We start from the raw sequence: 14635 nt of genomic DNA on the forward strand, positions 1-14635 counted from the left end.
AAAAAATATTGGTAATTTATGTTTTCCTAAAGTGTATTTAGCATCTGGGTATTGAGACATAAGCCTCTGACTCAGCACTTGAGAAAAGAGGCTAGGAAGTTAAGGAAGGAGTTCAAGGTGATCTTCATCTGAATAATGAGTGTGAGGGCAATCTGGGATATATGAGACCCTGTACACACATACATACACACACATATACACACATATACATACATATACACAAATGCATACATGCACCCACATGCAATAAATACATACACATACACACATACACAATCGCACATGTATACACATACACACATGCATACATGCACATACACCTAGATACACGTACACACATGTACACACATATACACAGGCACATACATGCACGTACGCATACACATTACACATGCATACACAGTCATACACAAAAATCAGTATTTCAACTATTTTGCATCCTAATGGAAATGGCATTGAATATAATCTTGAAAAAATATTTCAAGAAAAATCCTGAAATGTGTATTTCTAAATAAATTTTGTTTGTTAGGAGAGTGCAAATAAATTAATAAGTAACATTTATTTTGTTGTATTATTTCTAAATTAAGTTTTTAATGTATTACTGCCACAAGTCACTATTCAACTATTACAGAACCATTCAATAAGCTATACAGACTTTGAGATTCACGGGGGATGATTAATAGGTGGAGAGGAGAGTAAATTTACAAATTCTGCTAAAAATGTGTATATTGATATCTCAATATTTGCTAAAATATTAATCAGCATTATAGGCATATAATTTACACGACTTATTATATTGGAGGGACAGCATTCACCATAACATTTTGGGCTTAAATACATGATCAAAACTACAAACAATCATGGATTGAAAGATGTAAATAACTGCACAGATGCTAAAGATAAATGCTGTAACTAAAGAGCAGGGAAGTGTTTGTTGAAAAGCCTTGCCTTGTATTTGAACATGTACATTTTTTCAAAGTGAATTTCCTACTTATGTAATGAAATTCAGGAAAGATAATACTATCAAGTGTCCTTAAATCTTTCCTAACTTATTTGAAATCCACATACATTATAAATTGCTAGCTGAACACTTATTTCATTGAGTGATACAATATGTTGCAAAACCATAAATTTGTTTCATTTGATCATTTTTGTTATACCTCACATCATAAATTTCTCTTTAAAAATTCCTGAGACACCTGTAGTCCCAGCACTGGAGAGAGAGAGGCAAGCGGATCTCTGAGTTTGAAGCCAGCCTGGTCTACAGACCCTTTTTTTTTTTTTTTTTTTTTTTTTGAGACAGGGTCTCCTTGTAGCCCCAGCTAGCCTGGAATTCACTGTGTATACCAGGCTGGCATTAAACTCAGAGTCCACCTACCTCTGCCTCCCGTGTGCTGGGATTAAAGGCATGTGCATCACACCAGGCAACAGATGCTATTTTAAAACAAAACTAAAATATAACTTCTGCATCTTGAGAAATTAATTAGAATAAATTATTACATTTAAACAGATTTGAATATAACTAACATGTCTATTAAGATGACTGCAAAATACTGATGGCAAAGCTTAATAATAATTTCATCTATTATTATTTAGAATTGTTTTACTGCTGGGAAAATATTGAAATAGTAGTTACACAAGAAATAATTAAGAATAATGATTCTCTGTTCAGCCCTTAACAGGACACCTATATCCTCCCTACCCCACCCTACCCATGTCATCATCAAGGCTTAGGAAACATCAAGGAAGAGGAGGCAGAAAGGCTGTAAGATCCAGAGGATGGGGGAGTGCTGTGGAGTGCTGTCTTCTGGACATGACATGGCCATAACACTCATGAACTCACATCAGCTGGGGTTACCTGTATAAGACAAAGTGAGCCAAATTCCAGCAATGGTCATCTAGCTCCACACCTTATGAGAAGTTATAGGCAGTTGATAGTTGATATAGGAAGGAAAATCACTCCTTTTTAAATGTATTTTATTGAATTTTTGTGCATTTCATACCAAACATCTTAATCATCTTTGTAACTCCTCCTCCACCATATTGCTTGCATTCTCTCTTTTTGAGGATGTGAACATTTGTAAAATTTACATGCTCCAGTGGATGCCCAACATCTATGCACATACAGGCAACACTTAGTGGATTTAGTGTGTCATCCACAAAAATAAAAATGGAAAAGCAAGGTATGAAGAGAATAAGTTGGAAGGGGTTGGAGAGGGGAAATGGGAGGGTTAGATATTGTCATATTTCATTGTATAACTACAAGAAATTTTCAAGGATAAAGAAGAAAAAAGAATGACTCTTTAAAAAGAAAACTAGAATACCTGTGACATACTTAAATAAGTTTTTACTCCTTTCACGATTTGGAAAAGACTACTCACAAGGTGAATACCTTTTAACATTAAAAAAATATAGCAAATAAAATTTAATGTGGTGTCTCGATTTTGAGACCAGTGGAAAATAAATGACATCAGCATCAGCAGTGGATTGTGGAGCCTTACAGAAGCTCTTGTGTTCAGTGCAGGTGCCTTAGAGACCCCACCCACTCTGCACCTGCCCTGTTGTACTGTTAAGCCCAGAATCCACCAAGATACCTAAGGCATATGTGGGTGTTTCTTAGAGTAAATAGAGTTGCTTGGGAAATCAATATTATTTGACAACCTGAGGCATATTTTATTAATATCAGTTTTAAAGATTTTTCTTAAGGTCTACTAAGAAATTTCAAAACTAAATTCTAAAGATACTTAGGCCTCATAAGCCTTGATGAAATTTAAAAATGCTTGTTCTTAGTGCATTATATGTTCTTTTCTTTTCTTCATCCTAAGTTAAGCATCTTTCAGTATTTCTCAGACCTTACAACTTGCCATTCTCTCCAAGTTTTCAAAACTTTAATGTATTTTCCCTTAATTTCGATAAAGCCTTCATGCTGCTTCAATTCTAAAGCTCCTGGTAATTTTCTCACATCTTCATAAATTTATTTTGCAACCCTAATGAACAATTTAAGTTAATTCCCTGACAATGGCGCAAGATCTTCCTTTCTTTTTCTGACTCAATGATTTACTTACTGTTTCATATGCAGATCTTGTTAGGCTACCGTAAGGTGGAGATTTCATTGGTGTAGCTTCTCTGTCATTTCTAGAATGCATTACCTAGCAGCAGGAGCCTTGCTCCTCTGGCTCCTGCAATCTTTCCACCCTTCTTCTATAATATTCCCCATGTCTTAGTTGGAGAGGTTGCACCACAGATACATCAGTTAGGGCTGGGCACATCACAGTCACTTATTCTTTGCAATCTGACCTTAGTACCTAGTTCAGCACATGAAATGTGCTTCTCTACAGAGCATCTATCTATTTTCCAAGAGCTGTTTCTCCCAAGGGTCTCTACCTTCAAAAAGAACATTTTCTTGCTCTTTCCTTTTTATCCCAAAATGTGTGGGATGCCGGATAGTAAGTCACTGGAAATATGTAGCATTAAGTACAATAGAAAAGAAGAAATGCCAAATCAATGACCTGAACTTATGTTTTAACACTAGTAAAATGAGAACAAATTTAATCAAACTAAACAGAAGAAACAAATTTCAACCTAACTGTTAATAAAGTACAAAATAAAACAACAGAAAATGAGAACTTGTTCTTTGAGGAAAATCAATATAAATGACAACTCACTATGCATTTATATCAATGAAAAGAGAAGAAACATGTCTCAAATAAAATTATAGTGTCACCATGGATTTAACAGATATTAAATGGAAAACAAAAATTATGCAAAATAATGGGAATAAATTCTATGGTTCAAATGAAATAAGAAGGGTTAATGATTCAAAGTGTAAAATCTCCTTTGTGAAAAACCAGACTAGATGATCTGATACTCCTTAATCAAAGACTGGCTCACACTAAAGGAAGTCATCAGAGATGAAGCTACCAGTCAAGCAAGGAAGACGGTGCAAAGCCATGCTTACAAGCAATAGCCCAGAGGATGAGATAGGACATGCCTCAATTGATTGATTGTATGCACATCACACTGATCTCCTAACAGAACACGGAGTCTATGGATAATATGGGGTTAACATACTTTATTCTAAAAAACTGAATATATTACCCTAAATCAGGAACAAGATTGCATGTCTACTGCCATGATTTCTACTAAATATGCTATGGGAAGTTCTAGGCCTTACAAGAGGGAAAGAGTCATGAAATGTAAAGCAGTAGAGTCTATATAGAGACAACATTCTTGGCTATGTATGAGACCCCTTTGACTATATTTATCAAAAAATTGCCGTATATTTAATTATGCATAATAAAATTATTTAAAAAAAAATACAAACATAATGAGTATCACAGAAGGACTTTGTGCCTCAGTTTCCCCACGTAGAAAATGGGTCTAATAGTACTAACTTCAGAGAGCTTTGAAAATTTAACTAAAGCCATACTAAACAAACACGTGGAACACTGTTTAGCAGAGGGATCCCTTGGTGAGCATTAGTTTTACTGGTTTAAAGTTCCATTAGTAGTACTCTAGTTATTGTGATGTTTACACTCAGGAAGAAGCCAAGCTCTTCCACAACTAAGTATTAGACAAGTAATTACATAAGACTTTCTCATTCTTCAGATATTTTTATTATCATTCACTAAATTTCCTTTTAGGTAGCACGGACTGAAACCATCACGATCCATTTCATGATTGTGATCTCATGCTAAATGTAACCATAGACACATTAAGATATTGAGTTATAATGTTTGGCCATATTTACATTATTTTCTAATATGACTAATCTATTATATAGAAGTTATTTTCTAAAATGGAAAATAATTTTCATCTCTGGAACCAACTTTAAAGATTAAGATATGATAAGGTAATGTATGCTAAGTAGACAGCCACAAACATCCACATTGTAGTCCCTTGAAGATGCTGATATTATGTTATGACAGGTGTCTGTAGAGACACCAAATGCCAGAATATTAGGTAAATTAAAATTTTGAATTAATTAGTATTGCAATGAAATCATGTGCCTTCAGTAACTTGCATTGGGAATGAGGCTTTTATATCACAAATATAAGAAGCAAATTAAGGTATTAAAAATAGTCATAACCTTGCCCTGTATAATTATATAATCAAAATGAAGTACTGTTCTGAACAGGCTTATACTTGAAAAGTGTTGTTATTCTGTCACTTATTTACTTTTTAAAAGGAAAAAGATTACAGTGTAAATCGTTATCCAATATTAGTATTTTAAATTAAGTTTAAAGCAATTCAACCTAAGTTTCTCAACACTGCACTAAATAAAACATTTTCCATTGCTGACTTCTTTCTGTGTACATTCCTTTTAATAAAATGGAATTTGAAAGTATAAGCCCATTCCAATTTCATTTTTGAATTTGTGTAACTCACGCTAATAAACAAGATATCTCTTAATCATACTGCAATATTTTACAAGACATATATTTTGGAAGACAACTAATAGATATTATTTTTCTCATATGATAGATATTCCAATTAGTTAGATATTTATGGTTCACATTTCAATCACGAACTTGTTGTGAAAATATTCTATTCATTCTATTCTATTCTATTCTATCCCATCCCATCCCATCCCATCCCATCCCATCCCATCCCATCCCATCCCATCCCATCCCATCCCTTCCCTTCCCTTCCCTTCCCTTCCCATCTTTCCCTCCGATGACATCCATCCCATCCCATCCCATCCCATCCCATCCCATCCCATCCCATCCCATCCTATTCTATTCTATTCTATTCTATTCTATTCTATTCTATTCTGACTGGTCTATTTTATGGTTTCATCTCTGATGTCCAAAGTATATTTTACCACCTGCGATGTTTCCAGAAATCAACATTGCCAAGATCCACCGAGCATAGCTTCTGGACAAGCGGGATCCACCAAGCAGATTAGAGAGAGAGAATCATGGTGGCTGTTGTTGGCTTTTGCTTTATTATGCAAGTTTGCTTCTTTTGTTTTGCCTAGCAAAGTGGAAGCCAATAATAAGTAAACAAGAATAGATGAGAGAAAAAATATATTTAATAAAAAAAGCAGATAAGCAGATTGCCAGGCATGGTGGCACACACCTTAATCCCAGCACTAACGAGGTAGAGTCAGGCATATCTCTGTGAACTCGAGGCTAGCCTGGTCTACATAGTGAGTTCCAGAAATAGAAAGAAAGAAAGAAAGAAAGAAAGAAAGAAAGAAAGAAAGAAAGAAAGAAAGAAAGAAAGAAAGAAAAGAAAAAAAGCAGATAAATTTGTTCCATTTCTTTGTTCTGATTTTCTGAATATTATTTTGTTCTGTTTCAATTTGATGAATATTTCTTATTCAGACATACTCCTTCAAAGATAAGACTTGAAAAAAAGCATTGAATGCTTTCCATCCACTTTAGAAGTTAGGATAGCAGAGGCTGCCATATACCACAATTAATATTTGTTTATGGCCAGCACCTCTGGTTTGCTCAGTGGATATTTGGAACACTTAGCCAGCAATCATTGTTGTTTCATTGTTATTGGCTCTTAAATATTTAGATGTCATTTTCTCTCAGCCATTTCCCATTACATATACTATAAGTAAATATGTTTTATTCATATTTTTACTTGTGTATAAATAAATGTAAATAGATAAGTAAACCAAAATATAATTTATATGTGTAGTTAAAAGATGTATATCATAAATCTATTTCCCATGTATATATGAATGTAAATGTATTTTATATTACCATAATGTGTGTATGTATATAAATGTACATGTATACTTATAATGTATGTTTATTTTATAAAGTCCACAATATATATAATGTATACTTACATTATACACATTTTCTTTAGGTCTTTATCAAATTCATAATCTATCACATGCTTCCAGAGTACTTATTAGGTAGTCAACAATATACACATTTTTTGTATTATGATAAAACCAAATTTTCTACATTATCAAATTAATATAAATATTTGAGACTCAAAAATTTTTCCCAGCAAGTATTTCACATCATATGACTTTTAACACTGGCACAATTTGATTATCTTACCTCATTCTACCATTTTATGTATCCCACATTGATATTTCAGTTCCCAGTGTATAATCATAGAACCACTGGGAACCAAAATATCTGTGGGTAAAAAGATGAAAGAAAGGAAAGAAACTTTTTGAAAAGGACTCCTTTGTTGTCAGAAGGTTTGTTCTTTATTTCTGGATTTTATTAATGCTTTTCTTAGACTTCAAAGTCCAAACCTAGATGAAGGCAAACCAATAGGAAGGAGTTCAGAAAACAGGCTAATGACTCTGGACATAAATGGCACCTTCAATCTTCTGTAATACTGCAGGGAAATTATTGAAATCATAAAAGCGAGAAAGAAAATCTTTCATTTAACCTTTGTGACTCATGAGGGAACACTTCCTGTACTTAACTAACCAAATGCTGAAGTATAGTCCATCTGATTTTCTGTGCTTTCATCATTCTGTTTTCTCCACATCCTCTCAGGCACTGGTTCAGCTCGTTCCTTTTGATATGAACCCTTCTCACACACTGGAGTGAGTTGACAACTCAGAGTTTTGTTTGAAATTCCCTAATGATTAGGGAGGTTGAGAATTTGTTCATACACTTCCTGGCCATTTGGACAACTTCTTTGTGAATGTTCTCTTGGATCTATAGTGCATTTAAAAAATATTTTACTTATTATTCATATTTGGGCTCTATGAATGTATTGCATACATGTATGTAAGTGCACTCATGTCATATAATGCCCACATAGGTCAGAAGAAAGCACTGAATCCTCTGGAACTGGAGTTACTGATGGTTGTTTGCTACCCTGTGGGTGCTGGGAATCGAACCTGATTCCTCTGCCAGAGCAGCCAGTGTCTTAACCGCTGAGCCATCTTTCCAGCCCCTATTGTGCATTTCTAACTTGTTGATTTGTTTTTCTTTGCTAATGTGGTTTTGAAGTTCCTAGTCTGTATTTTAATTTTTTATTAGAACTATCGCTTGAAAGTATTTTCCCCTCATTTTGTATGTTGCCTCATCATTCCGTTGACTATGTTCTTCACTGTACACAAACTTTTTAGTTTTATATAATCTTGTTTGTCTAGTTTCGCATTTGTTTCCTATGCCTTTGATGTCTTCCACAAAGAAATAGTCTCATCTATTCCAATATCCTGAGGCACTTTGCTGTTTTTGTCCCTTGATGGTATAGTATTAGGTTTCACTTTTAAGAGTTTAATTCACTTTGAGCTGGGTTTTGTAAGTGGTGAGAGAGGTCTCTTTCATCCTTTCACATAGGGTATCTAATTTCCTGTGCATCACTTACTGAGCAGACTGGCCTTTCTCCAAAGCATGTTTAAATTAGTCTGTTGAAAATCAGTTGGTTTTAGGTGGGTAATATCAGCTTCTGTAGTCCCTGTTGCTGTGTTCTTTTCCATATACATACCTGTTTTTAAAATACTAGCAGTGCTGCTTTGAATTAACACAACTTTTCTGTTCACTTTGAAGTCAGGTAGTGAGACCACAGCTTTCTACTTTGTGTGTATGAGTACGTTTTCCTGTATCCTTGTGTTCCATCTGTGTGTGTGTGTGTGTATGTGTGTGTGTGTGTGTGTTCACACACATGTAGAAGCCAGAGCAAATCCTCCCTCAGGTGTTTTCTCAGGTGCTATCTACCTGTATAAAAGTCATACATACATACATACATACATACATACATACATACATACATATATATATATATTCATTTTGATTTTGAAACAAGTTGTCTTACTGGTCTGGAATTCACCATGTAGGCTTTGGTAGCTGGCCAGTAAGCTCTAGAAACCCTCCTGTCTCTTCTCCATAGGACTGAGTTTATAAGCATCCTATGCCTGGCTTATTTTTCAATGGGTTCTGGGAAACAAACTCTGGTCCTTGGGGTTAGGCAGGAAGCACTTTATGAACAGAGACATCTCCTCAGTCCTCCAGCTTTGCTCTTTATGCCCAAGATTGTTTTGACTCTTTAGGGTACCAGATGAATTTTTGGGTTATTTTTCTAATTATGTGAAGAGTGTCATTTGCATTTTGATAGTACTTAAATAAAGTCCATTGATTACTACTGGTAGACTGGAAACAGTGTGTGATTGCCTGCTTGACTTCTATTTGAGAGAATTTACTATTGGTTTATAGCAATAATATTGATATTTTATATTGGTAATGTTTTCTATAACTTTATGGAATTTATTAGTCTTAATAGTATTTTAGTAGAGCCTTTGGTTATTTTGTGCACAAAATTTAGATGCCCCCTTTTTTTTATTCTTTTGCCTGATTTTTCTGACCAGTATTTACAGATGTGGGCATACTTATCTTGTTTGAGATCTTTGAAAGAGATATATAGTAAGGCATGCTCTTTTCTCTGAGATATATAGTAAGCCATGCTTGTTTCTCCTTTTGGTTTTAATGTTCTAGTGGATTTAGTTTTCTAGTTTTTGTTGAAAATGTTTGCATTGCTGTTCTTATATATGGACCTATAGCTTTCTTTCTTGATGTAGCCAAATGTGGCTTTGGAATCAGGTAATCTTGGCATTTATCTTTTGATAAAACTAAAACCTCGGCTGAACTATCACGTTAAAAAAACTAAGAAGAAAACACTTTTCTATTCCTAGAAGTACATGAAGCAAAATAGTCAAGGGTTTTGATCCATTACTTATTAGAATCTATAAAAACATATATTTGTATAAATGATTCTTATCTAACTTACTTTTAGTAATGCACTGAAGATTGGAAAATGTACAGTGACTCTTGTAGAGTACATATATCACCTAAGAATTAGGTGGACAAGTAATACTTATTAAAATGTTTGTGATTGGGGCTGAAGAGATTGCTCAGCAGTTGAGAGCACTGGCTGCTCTTGCATGGGACCTGGGTTTGAGTCCCCAGTGGTGGCTAACAAGTGTCTGTGACTTCAGTATCAGAGGATCTGACGCCCTCTTCTGGCCTCTGCTTTGTAGGACATGCGCACACGTACACACATGCAGGCAATACGCTCATACACATAAAATAAAAATAATATGTAAAATATTTAGAAAAAAATAAAATGTTGATGATTGATGTGCAGTGAACACATTTAATTCCATACTTTAATACTATTTTCTTAGAAATGATCATTAGTGTCAGTCATATTTCACTGCAACAAGCTGTATAGATTGTAGATCTTGTTTTCAAAACTCTGTAGTGGTACTCCAGGTGCACATAACAGTCTTCTAACCTAGAGAATGAGCTCCCTACAGAACTGAAGAGTGAGAAACCCTTGTACCTCATTCTTCCCAAGTTTGTCAGCACCTCTCTAAACTTTGCCTAATGTAGAAACACTGCTCGGGCATTTGCTGTATCAGTGAGCTTTAGAGAGGTATGTTCATACATTTGTAGATTCTGACAGTGTGTCATACACTGTGGATGGTGCAGTGTGGTGCCAGCAAGTAGCACCAAGACACTGATGTACCAATGCTTGGTTGAAATAAAATTGATGTGAGCAATGTGTGCTGGGGATCAGCCAGCCCTTTATAAATGTGTGTCACTGCCTTTGTATAATTGCAATCCTAGGAACTGTCAAGATTAGAAGCCAGGTGCTTCTTGGCTACCACATTTAAACAATAGGACTATATTAGAAGTGCGATGGCTTCTGAATGTCTCTGAATGTTTTTTAATGAAGAAGGAGGAAAGCTGATTCAAATGAAGGGACTTTATTTAGCCTATAGGTGTAAGTATAGGCAAAGATATTTTACCTTCTAGTTACTATGAAGATTTCTGTAATATGCATTGAGAAAGTATAGTATGTAGCATGCATTCGGCCAGTCTCCACCCATTTAATGGCCTTTCTACTATTGTGGCAGGAAAGCTCTCCTGACCATGGTCAACTCACATGCAATACAGTTTTCCATCAGACATACCATGGAGCTCTTAGTAAAAGTGGCTGTGTACGTGCAGGTTTTGTTGGAGATGCAGTGGATGGTGACTTGATTTGGGGCACTTCCTATGGAAAATTTTCTAGCAGTGTTTTGTGAGTGAAAGATCGGGGTTTAGTAGTTAACAGCAGAGACAGTTTTGTCAAAACATCTTAACTAAGGCCTAGGTATTGTTCCCAGTAGTGTATCCTTACTCTCTCCTTAACCCTCTCAAAGAGCTGTTTATTTACCTCATAAATGCACATGAATCCCTCTGTCAGTAAACCTCATGAACTCTGTTGAGGAAGTCTGGTGACATTTGCCATCTGTTAATCTGTTCTGTATAAGTTTAGATATACTATTGTTGACAATTTAAAAATAAAATATGAGGTAGAACCCAGATTAACATTAAAGTATCAAATAATCAGTTAGTTAGGTATAAAATAGTCAATATTTTGGTCTTTTTTATTTGTTTGCTTATTTAAGATAGGGTCCAGGAAGCTTGGAACTCTGTATATAACCCCTGTTTGCTGCAAACTTGGAATCTTCCTGCCTCAGTATACTGAGTCCTACAATTATAAGCATGTGTCCCCATGTCTGGCTGGCATTACGTTTTAAAATTAGATTCAAAACTAATATCCTCCTCAGACAAACTTAATGTGATAAGATTAAGAAGCAAAGTTGTTTCTTAGCTCATGCCTTGTATTCCACTTCTCAGCAGGCAGTAGAAGAAAGATACCAAGTCAAGGCAAGCCTGTGCAAGTGAGACCCTATACACAAACCAAGGAGTGGAGATGTATTTAGCTCTGGTAATGCAGTGACCTCACATGTTTAGGGCCCCCGATTCCATCCACAATATCAAAAAAAAAAATACTTAAAATTAAAGTTCTTTCAACTGCTGAATGTTTAGATCAAGTTACCTTAAATATTTCTCCCTTAAATATTTCTATTAAGAATGAATTTGTATTTAATTAGAATTGTGCAGATATATAAATAATTACATGGATTGGAATTCGTATGACATGTATATTTAAGTGAAAGGAATAGATTTTCAGGATAGTGGACTTTAGCCCTTCAATCATCTTTGTATTGTTGCTTCCCTAGACTGCACTCAAACTGTGGCTGACTTCAAACCCCCGTTTCAGTCCATCTTTGTGATACTTTGTCTATTTCTATTAACTTTTTTTATTAATTTATTTTATTCATTGACCATTTTAGTTTTATTTTTCAATTAAGTTCTTAATTAAATTGCTATGATATGAATCTAAAATTTCACCTATTCCTTGAGCATTATTAATATGTAATTATTAATAATGCATCAGTGGTGAATATTTTCATATATTGTATGCTTACTAGGTACTGGGTCTTCTGATAATATATATACAATCTACGTTAGTAGTCATAACAGCATGTAAAAAATTCTGTCTGGGCTTAAAGGAGTTATGTTAGTAAGGTGTGGTATCACATGTCTATAATACTACACTCAAGAGGTAGAAGCAGGGCCAAGAGGGATGACTCAACAGTTAAAAGCACTGGCTGCTCTTGCAGAAAACCAAGGTTAGGTTCCCAGCATCCACATGGCTGCTACCAACCCTCAGTTACTCCAGGTCCAGAAGAACCTCATGCCATCTTCCTGCCTACCCTGGTGCTGCAGGACCCAGTTGAACTTACAAATGAGCAGGCAAAACACCCATATACTATCTGAAGGAGGAGGGGGAAGAGGAGGAGGAGGAGGAGGAGGAGGAGGAGGAGGAGGAGGAGGAGGAGGGAGAGGAGGATGGTGACAGAGACAGGAAAGGGGTGGATGAGGAGGAGGAGGAGGAGGAGGAGGGGGAGAAGAGGGAGGAGGAGGGGGAGAAGGAACAGCAGAGGAAGCATAGCAGGATCCTATTGTAAAAAAAAAAAGGCCCTAGTCAATGGCAGAATGTGTACATGCATTTGAAATTTATAAGTTATGGAACCTTTCTTATAAGTGCCTCACTTTCTAATGGTAATGTAACAATAGTAATAACAATCAGAGAAAACTGACCTTGCAATGCATTTCAAGCTTGGTTGAACTGTATCCCCAAATTATAATTTTTGGATTCAGGGTCTAATATACTTGTAATGGTGCCAATAACAATAGTTTTTCAAATAGATTCCAAATTAAGAATATTTCGATAAATTCATTTCCCACTATGTAGCCATTTTCTCTGGGTTGGGTTTGTAGTTCAAAGGTTCTTCTGCTGGCTCTCTGGAGACATGCTCTCAGGCAGAGCTTCCCTGTTAAAGTTGGGTTCTAGATGTCTTGCTGATATCCACATGATGTACTAGGAACAGAAATTATTGTGTGAGTCTAAAAAGATGAGCAGAAGACAGTTTGTGGATTCAAATCAAGAAACAGTCATCAGATACCATTTTGTGTTGCTTCTCCTGTACAAACACCACCCATCATTTGTGGTCTTCTTTCTTGTTTACTAAATATGCTCCTAAGGCCATTTCTTGTTCACCCAGTGAAGTAATTGCTTAACCTTTTACCTGATTCCCAACCCACCTGTGCACAATTAATTTCACACTTCTTTGCAAAGAGAATAGTAACAGGACAGTAACAGAGTAACTCACGATGACACACCAGAGGGGTTTGTTTGTCTGCCTCACACTCTGGCCCTGAGTCCTTTGGGTGTCAATATTGAATTAAGGAATGTGGTATCAAGGGCTTAAAAGATTTTGTTCTCTTGACTGTTATGTCATCAACCTGAATGCACTTTTGGCCAGCTTCTAGGAAGATGATATAAATAAAGACACGTGGACCAAATCAGCTTCCATTAGCCAATAGCCAGCCAGCTACCAAATATGAATGCAAACCTAGACAGTGTCAGTTGAATCATGTGGCCAACCCCACCTGTCTACAGACGCATGGCACAAAGAACTTATTGTTTGATGTAACTGAATTGTGGGCACTTTATTGCTCAGCAATGCTGATACAGAAGAACTATATACCAATGACTATGATTTGAAAATAATTCAGGCAATTCATGCTGTGCTTGTGAATCAGTGCATTTTGCTAGAATTTGTTGTACATATTAATGAACTATATAATTTTTTAAAACTGTCCAAATAAATCTAAAAGGGCTCTATCACTATATGAACCATCTCTGGACTAAGAAGGCAATGTTTGGAACTGGAGAGATTGCTCAGTAGTTAAGAGCAATGGCTGCTCTTTTGTAGGAACTGGGTTCAATTTCCAGCACCCAAATAGCAGCTAGCAAACTCCAGTTCCAATAGATCAGATGTCCTCTTCTGGACTCAGTGGGCATTGTATGACACAGGTGCATTGACATACATGCAGTCAAAAACTTCATAAAATAAAAATAAATTTTCAAAAGAAGGCAAGGTTTTATAGTTAAAATTTGAGTCAAAAATGTCATAAAATAAAAATAAATTTTCAAAAGAAGGCAAGGTTTTATAGTTAAAATTTGAAGCATTTTGTTTCCTTTGTAGTATTCTGTTAAATACAGGTGAGTCTTAAATAAGTATTTGATATTATATTGCATATGAGTAAATGTGTTGTGCCTGTGTCCATTTTTTCCTTGAAGGTAGGGACCACGTCACTTATATCATCAAGTTGATCAGACCTAGCCCTGTGACATACAAATTATGAACTCAATAAATATTGCCTACTCTGTATCTATAGGGCAAAAACATTGTTAACCAATGAATGAATTATTATCCCCTCCTTATCGGTATTCTTTT

The sequence above is a fragment of the Nannospalax galili genome, unplaced genomic scaffold (genome assembly GCF_000622305.1).
Source record: "Nannospalax galili isolate Female #2095 unplaced genomic scaffold, S.galili_v1.0 scaffold925, whole genome shotgun sequence".
Lineage (NCBI taxonomy): Eukaryota > Metazoa > Chordata > Mammalia > Rodentia > Spalacidae > Nannospalax > Nannospalax galili.